This window comes from Clytia hemisphaerica, unplaced genomic scaffold, assembly GCF_902728285.1.
Source record: "Clytia hemisphaerica strain Z4C2 unplaced genomic scaffold, Clytia hemisphaerica genome assembly, whole genome shotgun sequence".
Classification (NCBI taxonomy): domain Eukaryota; kingdom Metazoa; phylum Cnidaria; class Hydrozoa; order Leptothecata; family Clytiidae; genus Clytia; species Clytia hemisphaerica.
In genome coordinates, this window is record NW_027104606.1 from 107,114 (window position 1) to 119,593 (window position 12,480).

Sequence of the window (12,480 nt, forward strand, 5' to 3'; positions counted from 1 at the left end):
TATGTGACGGTGAAGGAAAAAACATAGTGCATTATTTATCTTTGATTATTGAAGATATTCAAAGCACTCTTGCCACTTTCAATGAAAATGTTGAAGCTGCTCAGTCGATAGCTATCCATGAAAGACTGTGTGTAAATGAACCAGCTACTGGTTTACCAGGTCGCCCAAGAAAAGATATATCACAGGAAGAAATTGGTCAGCTGTTTGAAATCTTCAAGTGTTGGGAAACTGTTGCTAAAGAATTAGGAGTTTCCACCGAAACACTTTCCCCTAGAAGAATATAACTAGGGATGGGCACTAGTGGAAAGATCGGACCTAGAAACCACTACTCTGACATTACACAGGAACAACTTGAAGATGTTGTAAGAGAAGTACTAACAATACTCCCTGATGCCGGTGAATCATATGTTATTAGTGCCTGTAAATCTCGTGCAATCAATGTTGTAGGCCCTGTCAGTAGGGCCTTGAGAAGAACTGTTGCAATTGTTAGACGAAAGTATAACGTCAAATCACAAAATTCATTATGGTAAGTAAGTCACAAGTTGATTCTGGCCAGGCATCCAATCTGGAAAGGATGCAAAGCTTATACACTAACTAAAGTATCAGACTGATAATCTTGCCCTTTCCAATTTATTTGACATTCTAACTCCTGAAGGAATGGACTGTCAATTTGTGTTACATTCAGCCTTGCCTCATCCTGAGTACCGTCAACTGCTCTAACATGGGACAACTTGATATAACATGGGACTTTCTGGTCAGCTTTTTCTCTCTATTGTCAATCTCTCCTTAACAACAAATATATTTCTATGTTTCTTATGTACAGTATAAAAAGATGACCTTGGAAGTTACTAGTGTTTTGGCGTCCCATATTATGTCAGGTAGTCCAGAGTTAGAGCAGTTGACGGTATCCATCACTCTAGGCTCACAATTTTAAATCCTTCTCTTCCTGAGTACCCATCGGTTTACAATCGGGCCTTTTTTTATTCCGAGCGCCTATCCCCATGGGTTTACAATTGGCCTTCTCGTATCCGTAGTGCCCATTACCCTATTTTAAAAAGTGTTTACAATTGGGCTTATACTTAAGTTGAGCCTAGTGCTTTAGCACGTTATAGTCTTCAATAGCCAACCCTAAAATTAATTAAATTTAGAAATTAATCGCTAATTCCATCTCATATTCTAAAATCCACAATCCAACCGAATTTGTTGAATTCTAGAAGCAATTTGAAAACAAAATTTTCAAATTCCAAAATAAGCCTTGCTCTTATTCATAAACACTGCACCTAAAATCACAAAATTTTAATAAGCTTTGCGGTGCTTATTAGAGTAAATACGGTAATTTGTTTTATTTTTCTTCGTTCAGGCATATGGATGGTCACCATAAATTGATCAGGTGGCGATTTGTGATCCATGGTTGCATCGTTGAATATAGTCGCATTATCACATATTTACGTTGCAGCACTAACAATAAAACGGCAACGGTCCTGAGATTGTTTCATGAGGCAGTTCGTTTACATGGCCTTCCTTCTAGAGTGAGAGGTGATTATGGGGTTGAAAACGTGGATATAGCTTGGTTTATGTTGACCTGTCCTGAGCGAGGAATGAATCGAGGTAGTATGATAACTGGATCTTCTGTGCATAATCAGAGGATTGAACGCTTCTGGGGTGAGGTGAAACGTGTTGTTTTTTGCATTATCAAAATGTATTTTATTTCATGGAAAACAACAATATTTTGGACTCAGGCATCAAATGTTATTTAAGAAATAAGTTTTGCTGACGTCAGTATTTTTACATTTTTTGCATTATTTATCCATATATCTTTATTTAGGCAAACAAAACAATTATCGAACAGCACTTTTCATATTCTACACCCTAATACGCTTCCAAAAAGGTATGAATGAACACCTCTTGACGAGTGCTATTGGTGTTTAAGAATTACGGAAAATTTGGACAGGCCTTAAAATGCCTGAGGATCCCAATGATGAAGTCCATCTATCTGTATTGCATCGCATTTACCTACCAAGAATCAATAAAGCTCTTAAAGAATTTGAGCGCTTTTGGGAATTTCATCCATTATCATCTGCAGGAAATAAATCTCCAAGACAGCTTTGGTTTATCGGAATTCGAAACACAATGGAAAATGACCCCGATTCATTGGATGGCGCTCAAATAGGTGCATGGGAAGAGTATGGGCTTGATGAAGAAGCTCCTGTTCCACCTGAAGTAAACACAAATAATAATGTTTCTGTTCCAGAAACTCGAGTTAATTTTTGTCCAAACTTTGAGCAGTACTTCACTGAAAATATAGACCCAGTAATGGATGATGGAAATGAAGGTATCACCTATTCAATCATTTATTACAAGTGACAAATCAGCATTTAAATGATAACTGTTGTCAGGTTATGCCAATTAACTAAAGTTTATTTTGACTTCTACTTTTTATCTACTTCATACAGTATCCAGATTATTTGTCCAAAAATATTTTTTCATGGTAGCTTTAACATGCAAGTGCCTGCACCTTTGTCACACTTGCCTAGAAGCAAACACAGTCTTTAGTAAATTGATTGTAATGAATTCTTTCCTTCATTTGGTGTAGGGTTTGTGAAAATTATCAGAAATTTGGATAGCTTACGAAAAAAATAAGCTCATTTTCATGTTTGGTAAAATTTCAATTATCAATACTTTTTATGTACTTTTGTAAAATAGTTTATTTTTTAATTTTTGATAAAGAATATTTTTTGCTGAAAACTTTATTTTGATAATAATTAATTAATTTAATTATTTTTGTTGGCTTTTTTTGTTCTTGAGTTACTTTTACTAGTGAACAAGGAATAGTAAAGAAGAGTAAAAAAAAAAATAAGAGGGACATTTTTTTACATTTAAGATGGCCCTGATAGTAGAGTCGATAAGGGTGGAATTGTTCAAATTGTGAACAGTCTACCAAACTTTGCACAAATGTCACCCACCATTAGTATATTCGATTTAGAAGTGGTACCAAAAATTTAGCGGCCCTAGTGACGTCATAGCAACGATTTTTGCGGTTTGCAAGCTAAATCTCCGATCCCCAGAAAAACGTGAAAGTTCAAAGTCTCATAAACCCAAAACCACTTATACCATTCGAAAGCTCTCAAAAATCGATGTAGAAGACTTTTAGGCGGATATGGCCGATTTCCTAACATAACTCGAGTAATTTGATGTCAAAGACGCGACTTTACGTCAATCGACGTCAAAATTCCAAGTAGGAAGTGATGGATTTACGATGATAAACAGGGTAAATTTTCTAGTTCTAAAGTCCACAGTAATGACATAATTGTTCACCCTCCTTCGTTGATGAAATACAATTTTACTATAATTTTCGAAGTAACAAATTCCATTTTATTGTCTGAAAAAGTTTCGTCACAATGATACAGAATGATAATAAATTGTTTCGACAAAATCTGGGGAAAAACTTCGGGAAAAGTCCATTTTACTTTCTTGCATTTAGACTTTTTATCTATCGATGCGGTCTTGATGCGGTTATACAGGGTGTCCCTAATTAAAGTATCGAGTTTGAACATGCTATTGAGTAGAAAAGTTTGTGCGTGTTTTTTTAGCAGATTAAGGTCCTAGTTTAAAGGCTAGTCCCTTTGGTAGAGTACTCCCAAAAAACCTTTGTAGGTCTTTGGTTGAGAATTAAAGGGGAAAAGGTGTATTATGGGTGTATTGAATCGAAAAAATCTTTAACCAAGTTGATTACGGTCTTTTCCTCTCTAAAAATTGTCCGTCAACTAGCCGAGAAAAGGTGCCGTCTTAGCAATGCAACCATTCCGGTAGGAACCTTCCTTATAAAATCGCTTCAACTAAAAAGGGTAAACATCAAAAGTACGCAATGTAAAAATAATAGATAACCAACTTGCCTTGATTCTCAAAAGACATCCGTGTTACGGTTGTAAAAATATTAAAGACATTTTGCATCGTAAAAAGTGCAATTAAATAAAAACTTGCTTCATTTGCAACCTTCTATTGGACAGAATCGATCACGTGATGTATATTTTTCCAAAATTTGGGTTAGAAAAAGTGTATTTTCCTATAGGCAGCCTCACAGAAGGAATTTTTTAATTAGATATTATTGTTCTATAAACATTCATCTGTTTATTTTGTATCAGGCAAACTTCATGCACTTTTCATTCGTGAGATATCGCACTTCAAATCACACATATATTTTTCAGATAACAGCATTTTATGAGCATTTATTTATCCAGATGAAGATTAAGTGGTATCAGGCCGATCCGTAGTCGATTTGTCTAAAGATTGGTACCTTTATCTTTTGAAAACAATTCCAAAATTTGCAGTAAATAACAATTCAAATTTTCTATCAATTCAGTGGATGTCAAAAAGTGTGTCAAAATCTAGCTAAAAGCATAACACGCACTGCACACAGAGCTTTTTAAAGGAGTGCTCATTTCAATAGGAAAACAATGGTTGTTCTCTTGGGAGAAGTGCCTTCTAGAGGTAGTTGGTTATCTATTATTTTTACATCGTTGCTTTATCTAAGTAATTGAGAAATTTGACCACATACTGATCCGTCAGCCAGATGGCGGCCTAACCACTCTACGAGGCTGAAGAATCACACATGTGAAAATTGTAGCTGTACAATTCTACTGCGAGTTAATTTTCTTCTTGATCATTTTTCATTTTCTTTTTTCAATTTTTTTTCAAACATTTTTTACACGCTTTTTTATATAAGAATACCTTCTCTATAAGAATTTCAGGGTGAAAATTGGCCAAATCGTAAGAATACCCTGAGAATACCTCCAGGGCGAGTTTCACAGATTTTGATAAGAATATAGTCATTTTTCTATTTGGTAACAAAAATAATAACTGGGTTTTATATTCGACTCAAATTGAAACTTTAAGGTAGAAATATAATGTGCGCTAACTAACATGAAACTCTCAAATCGGTCATTTCTTATGTTTGTATAAAAGGTAAGTCTGAATACATTAAAGATACTTCACCCTCAATTTTGGCAATTTTATGAATACTTGACCCTCAGCCCCTTATTAAAAAAAGCGTGTATTTGATAACGCCCTCGATCCCAGGCAGAACATGAAAAGACACCGTTATGTGTGTTATTTGATAATGTTCAACCCTGGCCTAGGGTGGTGAACTCATTTTACGCACTTTCAAGAAAATCATGAGAAAATTGTCTTTTTTTCTAAGAGAGATTTAACCCGATGTAAGGTTTGCTGTTCGTCGTCAAAATATTAGACATTTAGAAAATTTCCTCTCAGAAGGGAAAAAACTCTAGCACATACCATCAGGGCTAATCACACCATCAATCAAAACAAAAAAGTAGATTAGGCATTGAAACGAGATTGATTTGATAATATTCCAATCGTGATTTTTCTACGTGCACACGCGCACAAAATCGGAATCTAATTCAGAAGTTATCAAAAGTTATAACCATTTGAAATTTTACTGACAGCTGATTAAAATTGATGGTCAACAAGTACCGTGCTTGATGGAAACCTTTGTACAGCATTGAGTCAGCTCGTTGTAAAGTGAAATACAAGACTATATAGTGATACAAAAAATAAGAGCTTGCTTAAGATGGCAGAAACAGCGGAGGAACTGTTTGCCATAATTGCCTAAAGAGTCCTGTCATTGGGCTAACATTGCAATGCCTCAGGACAATGAGGGAAACGTATCAAAAACATCTGATTATCCCTAACCAAAAAATGTAGATTTTAAATTTTTAAAATTTTAAGTTTCATGAATCACTTAAGTTTGATAAATTTTAAACTCTTTTATGAAAAGAATTATACCTCGAGCCCAGGCCCAAGTTCGTAAGTCACTCCGAGGCACTCAACAAATTTTCTCTCTTTGTTTGAAACGCGTTATTTCATCAAAACAATCAGAAACGACAAATTGTCGTTGTGATTGACAGGAAAAATACTAAAATCTGATTGCATGCGGTAAAAGAAGCCGCAAGTAGATTTGTTTGCAATCAGGCGTTTGTATAATTGTAGTGAAAACTTGTTGAAAGGAGGTTATACATCACGCCTGACGCTCTGGCTATCTATTTATGAGTCTGTTTGCTTATTTTGCAAGATCATTACACAGAGCTCCGTTAAAAACGCAGACAATTCATTCCAATTCTTATTCAACATTTTGAAGTCAAAACTCACTGGTCATTAAATGTTATATTGAATGAAGATATTGCAGTGTTGAATAAAAAATTAAGTTACATCACACGCTTTCTTTTGTTTTGATGATTTGTTGAATAACTACAATATAATAATAACTACAAGCTCAGCGTTTTTGAAGCAGCGATTCAGACCTGGAAAAAGCATATTGTCAATCTAGGCTTTCATTTGATTAATCAAATTTTAATCAATAGATTACCTTTCAATTAAATTAGAAAAATTTGATAATTGGGCTTCTGATTGGCTGGCTACCTTGCTAATAGCGACTTCTATTTTGCCTACAATTCAAGATTGCTGTGACATTATTGGAAAAGTCTGGAAAGGTGTTTTTAGTGAATAATCATGGCATTTATTTTTGTTGTAAGACAAACCTAGGAGATAAAATATAACAAACAAGGAGATACCAAAGCCCGTGAGGTACTTAGGCAAAATGGGTGCCGGGTATGTGCGAGCCATAAGCGTACGTTTTTTCATCTCTCAAAATGTATGTATGTAATAGTTTATTTCAAGTTGACGAACAGGTAGCAACAAAGGCTAATAAAAGTCAACGCTACTTTACAATTTGTGAGGTGATTACAAAAAGCCGACACCGTCAATATAGGTTCGGCAGTTTCTACACGGGCATGATGTAGGCCTCCATTGCTTAATTTTTTCCTTAAAAATACTAAGATCAACTATATCTCTATACTCATCCGGAATTAATTCCCAAACTTTTGGCCCTAAAAATGAAAGTGACTCTGAACCGTGAAAAACAGAGTTTATTTCTCTTGATCTGAAGTAAGGCGTTTTGCGATTTACTTTGATATTTTCATCCACGGCGATCTTTGATTGGATTAATCGGATTCAAATTTCCTTGTTTTAGGCAAGATTAAGGAAATAAACTGAGAAGAAATTATTTTTTTTTCTTTTATCCTTTAGAGGACAAATATAAGTACATTATGTGAGAATTTCAAGTCTCTAGCACTTTCCTATCCAAAACTATCTTGATTCCGATTTAGAGGGATCTCAACCGGGATGAGGACGAGATAGAGGGATCTCTCGAAAACGAAAGTGCCCAATAACTGGTGAACAGTTTGATGTATCAAAAAACTTTTTTCCCTACTTTTACATTGCTATAAGGAGACTTTATATACCAAATTTCATCTCCTTCTGAGCACTTCTTAAGGAGATACAAGGGATATTAGCCAAAATAATCCCGATTTTACAAAAGTTCCAATGAAAGATCACTGTGATCATGTTTGAAAATTTCTTTAGTTAGATCTGATATGTTATTTTTACATTTGAAAAGTTCTATTGCTAACAACTGAAGATTTTTATGGTGGAATTTGATGGCACCGTCTTTCTCTAAAAGCTGCTCAAAAGTAGATGTATGATCAGAATACACTATCCTCAAACATCTTTCGTGGAGGTGATTTATTTTTTGATCTAGCCTGCGAACATGAAACATCCAGACAAGCGAACAATAATTGAATTGACTTCGAAAGAAGGCATTCATGAGCCTTTGTTTTTTCTTTTGATTTATGTACGGTGCTACCCTCGCAAGTGCACTGATTTTCTGGCTAGCTTTCTTATAAATCATGTTAATGTGTGGCTCAAAAGTCAGACAGTTGTCAAAAAGTTAATCCTAGGATCTTGCCTGAGTTTGCTGTTAAAGATGCGTTCATTCTGTATAGTAATGAAGATTTCTTTGCTGGTATTGTTAGCTATCAACTCAGACTTGTCTGCATTTCCTTTCAGTTTGATTTTGGGTTATCCATTCAAAGATGATAGCAGCTCCATTCGAGAGCTCCTCACCAACCTGTTCCCAAGAATCAGCTATCACAAAAGGTGTTGTATCGTCTGCATAATTCAGTACATTTCTATTTTCAAGAAAGTAGAACAAATCTCTCATGTAGATGTTAAATAGTAGCGGCCCTAGAATGGATCCTTGGGGAACACCTACTTTAACATTATGCCAGGTACTGTAATGGTCGCCAATTTTCGTTCTTTGCTTTCTATCTGATAGATAGGCTGCTATGAGACCTAAGGCACTCCTTGAAAAATCCGTATGCTTCAAGTTTAGCAATCATAGTTCGTGCGAGATGCAGTCGAAAGCTTTTGATAAGTCAATGAGTAGCGCTGCAAACTTTTTCTTTTCATCTGTAGCTTTCTTCCAAATTTCAGTCATGACTAAAAGTGGAGTTTGTGTACTCATTCCTTTTCTATATCCAAATTGTCTATTGCTCAAAATGTTGTTAAAGTAGGTTTGAGACTTGGGTATGTATGACTTTTTTCATAAATTTTTGACAGAACTGGGAGAATACTCACCGGTCTGAAGTTGCCCTTGTCATTCTTTGAACCTTTTCTCTTATACACAGGTGTTATATCAGCAAGTTTCAATTATTTTGGAAAAGAGTTTGACTCGAATGACGCATTTATTTCTGAGCACAAAAACTCGGAAAACATATCACAATTATCCTTTATGATTTTCACTGGAATATCTGAGCTTGGCTGTGATTTTCCTTGAACTAAGTCCTTGATAATTTTCCCTACTTCCTCTTTCGTTGTTGGTATAAAAAGAAAATTTATTTAGATACTCAGTTTTCTTGATTTCAGTGACACTTGGGTGTTGTCTATATTTCTGAATACAAATTTCAGTATGATTATTTTGTTTCGTCAAATGCAACATAGGGAGGCTCAGGCAAGTCTAGTTTTGATATTATTTGGCCATAATAGTCATTGAATATTTGAGCTATCTGTTTCTCGTCATTTATGATCTTTTCTTTATCCACTAAGGTATAACTCTTATTGTTTGAACCTTTATTTGAAAACAATGGTTGTACAGTTTTCCAAAACTTTTTGTTATCAGTTATGTTGGAATCTTTGAGGTTGGCAAAGTAGTCTTTCTTAGTCCTCCTCAATAGCGATAAGCAAACATTTTTTTGTCTGTTGTATTTTGTTTTGTTTTCGTGTGTTTTATTCTTATAGTACAGGTTCTTATCATGATGGCTTATCTCTATTTATAAAAGGCATATTATTACCTCTAACCGTTTTATATTTAAAAGGAGCTTGTTTGTCTAGTTCTTCTATGATACATTTTATTTTTGATTCAAATTCACTGTTATCACTATTGATGATCAGATCTAGTTTCATGCGAAAAGTATCACTGTTGAATGTCCTGTAAGATCGGTATCTGATTGTTTTCGGTGGCAATTTCTTAAAGTTTTCATTTAGGATTATCAGAGTCATCTTGTGAAAGTCCGATATTCCAGTGGTAATAGTGTAAGCAGTTTTCTGAAAATGATTTGGCTTATTTGTAAGCATATGGTCAATGCAAGTTGGCCTATCAGGATTTTTAAAACAGGTTGGTGAGTTAATCATAGCTTTGAGATTCAAGCCCTCACAAAAATCAACCAAAGGCTGATTCTCAATTTCGCAATTCAAGTCTCCTACAACCAGAATGTTGTTATAATCGATATCTATCGCATCTATGCTAATTTGCAGCTTTTCTAGGTGCTCGTTGATGTTATTTAAATGTGGGTTATAGGAACAACATATCAGCCATTTTTGTTTATTAATTGTTACCTTAACAAACATGCCTTCATACGTATTTTCAGATCTTATTAACTTAGATGGTAATCCAATTCTTACATAAAGCAAAAGTCCACACCACCTCCATCGTTTTTAGGTCTATCTAAACGATGCGGTTCCTCAAAACCTTCTATTTCAAACTGATTAGTTGTGAAATTATCGTTCAATTTGGTTTTCAGAAACCAAAAGTATATCTAGATTTCCTGATACTATAGCTGATAAATTTTCAATTTTATTCCTTATTGAGTTGAGATTTAGTTGACCAATAAGTATTTTCTTACAGTTTTGCTTACGAAGATCTTTAAGTTTTTCAAGTTCAAGCTCTCTATTAAGCATTGGAGAATCTACATCATACCTGTGCATGTTGTCTTCTTGCTGCTCCTGTCCGACTCGCTGTTCCTGTCCGTCTCGTTGTTCATGTCCTTCTTGTTGTTCATGTCCGTCTTGTTGTTCATGTCCGTCTTGTTGGTGAATCGATGTGATGTCAAAGTTTGTGCTTGCTTTGTCATTGGTTTGTGGTATGTTATCAGTTGTTGGTGATGTTTTGTGTTCGGGTAATATATCGTCTATTTTTGTTGTTTCTTTATTTTTATCTAATTGTTTGTTTGCAGTAACAGATATTACTGACGTTGGCTTTTTGGAAACTTCTTGATGTAGTATCCGTTTTTTGAATCACCTCGGACTCTACGTACTACTGCAGATGATTCGGAGTTGAGATGTTTTGCTTTTTTTCCTTTTCCGTCCATTCTTTAAGGACAGACCTTTCTGTTGGTGTTAGGTTTTCCGTTATGCTGATTCCTTTATATTCCTCGTTATCTTTCAGTGCGGATAGGTTGCGCAGAACTGTCATCTTTTCTTTTTCTGTACCAAGCACAACTTTAATTGGTCGTTTTTTATCGTTGGCTTGACTACCGATTCTTGAGATGGCTCTCATGTTTGGTTTTGGTATTTTTGATCGTTTCAATTAGGGTATCAACAAAGGCTCTGTCAGTGATTTCTGTTTGTTCAGGCGTATTTTCAGTTACTCCATGAATGATGATGTTTTTCGATCGATTATCATGATCACGCTTCTCTTTCATTTCCTCATACCTAGCTTCTTTAACGATTGTTTTTAAGCCATTCGGAGTGGAGGCTTTGGTAGCACTAGCATAGGTTTTTGACTTCAGTCACACCTTATCCTCTACTTTCGTTAGTGATGACTGGATTTCTTGAAGGATCGAAGTTTTGATACTTTCTCCTAGGGTGTCGATTTGTTCTTTAATTTTTTTTTCGAAGTCATCTACAGTGTACGAATCGTTTTCTAGGCTCTTATTCTTTGTTTTAAGAGTTTTCACTTTCTTTTGGTATTCTTTGATCGATTGATCACGCTCGTGTATGATATTTTTCAAATTTTCTTGGTCGCTCTCCATACATAACGATTCTATATTTTTTGAGATGTCTACACAGTTTGAGCAGATGAAGGTTGCTTTGTTGCGTTTCAGGGTTTGATTGTTTAAGTGTATTTGGACTTGGTATGCTGGTAGTTTAGAGCATTTGAAATGAACTAAACGAGAACATTTTACCATGGAGCATTTAAGGGTGTTTGCTTCGTCTGGAACGAAGCAATTTGCAGTTGTACACTTTGGTGGAGTCTCTGTTGATGTTATGTCAATGGATGATATATCACTGGATGGATCCTCATCCATTGTTGGTGATGTTGGTGGCGGAAGATGATGGTAGTGTTTTGGGGTAAAAAGGGGTAAAAAAGGGGTAAAAATTCATAAGTTAGTCTCTGAAAGAGTCTCAAATCACGAAAAAAAATTTTCTCTCAAAGGGTCTCGATTTCCAGAAATTATGACCAAAATTTGGTGAAAATTATACCAAAATTTGGAAAAAATCGACCAAAATTTAGTCTCTCAAAGGGGTCGATTTTTGATTTTCGGCTCGGACAGGAAAATCAGAGTGTGTTCCACGTTAAGAAGATATGACCTATGTCTGCATAAAAAAGGCGAAACAATGGTTGATGGCTGGGCAAATGTAGTCCAACCCATTTTGACATTTTGTATTGAGTATAATGAAAATAAATACTTTTTCGAGAAGCTTTTCCTTGATTTTATTAAGTTATTATAAAGTTATGAATTTTCAAGCATTTGGTTAATCGATTTTTTTTTAATTTCTCAAGATCATACCTCTGACTGACATGAATCAGAGAGTTCATGTCATGCACTTATACTCTTAGGTGCCAAATAAACAGGGGGGGGTTGGAAAAGTTTTCAAATTTTAATAAACGGGGAGACCTAATTGCCGGGGGGTGGAAATTATACTTCTGAAAACTCCCCAAAACAGGGTAAATATTAAAATAGAATCTACTCCTGGCTGAACTTTGCTTTCTGATGATTTTTGATGACGCTTAGTTCAGTGGAGTAGACGAGGAGCTATTGACGAAAACGTCATTTTGACCAAAAATTTGACAAAAAAACTACTTGGAGTTGAAAAATGGGATTTAGAAAGAAGAACCAATATAAACTAGAGATTTACAATACCTTACAGGGGGGGTTTCACGGTTGACGGAGGAGCAGAATCGAGGCTTTTTTCATGCGGAGTGAAAGAATTTTGCAAAAAATTCGACGGAGTGACGGAATTTGATTTACTGTCGGTGACGGAAAATCAATGAATATTTAGTCGGAGTTACGGAATCGCGTCAAAAAACTGACGATATTTCGGAATTTCTTTTCCTGCCGGTGACGG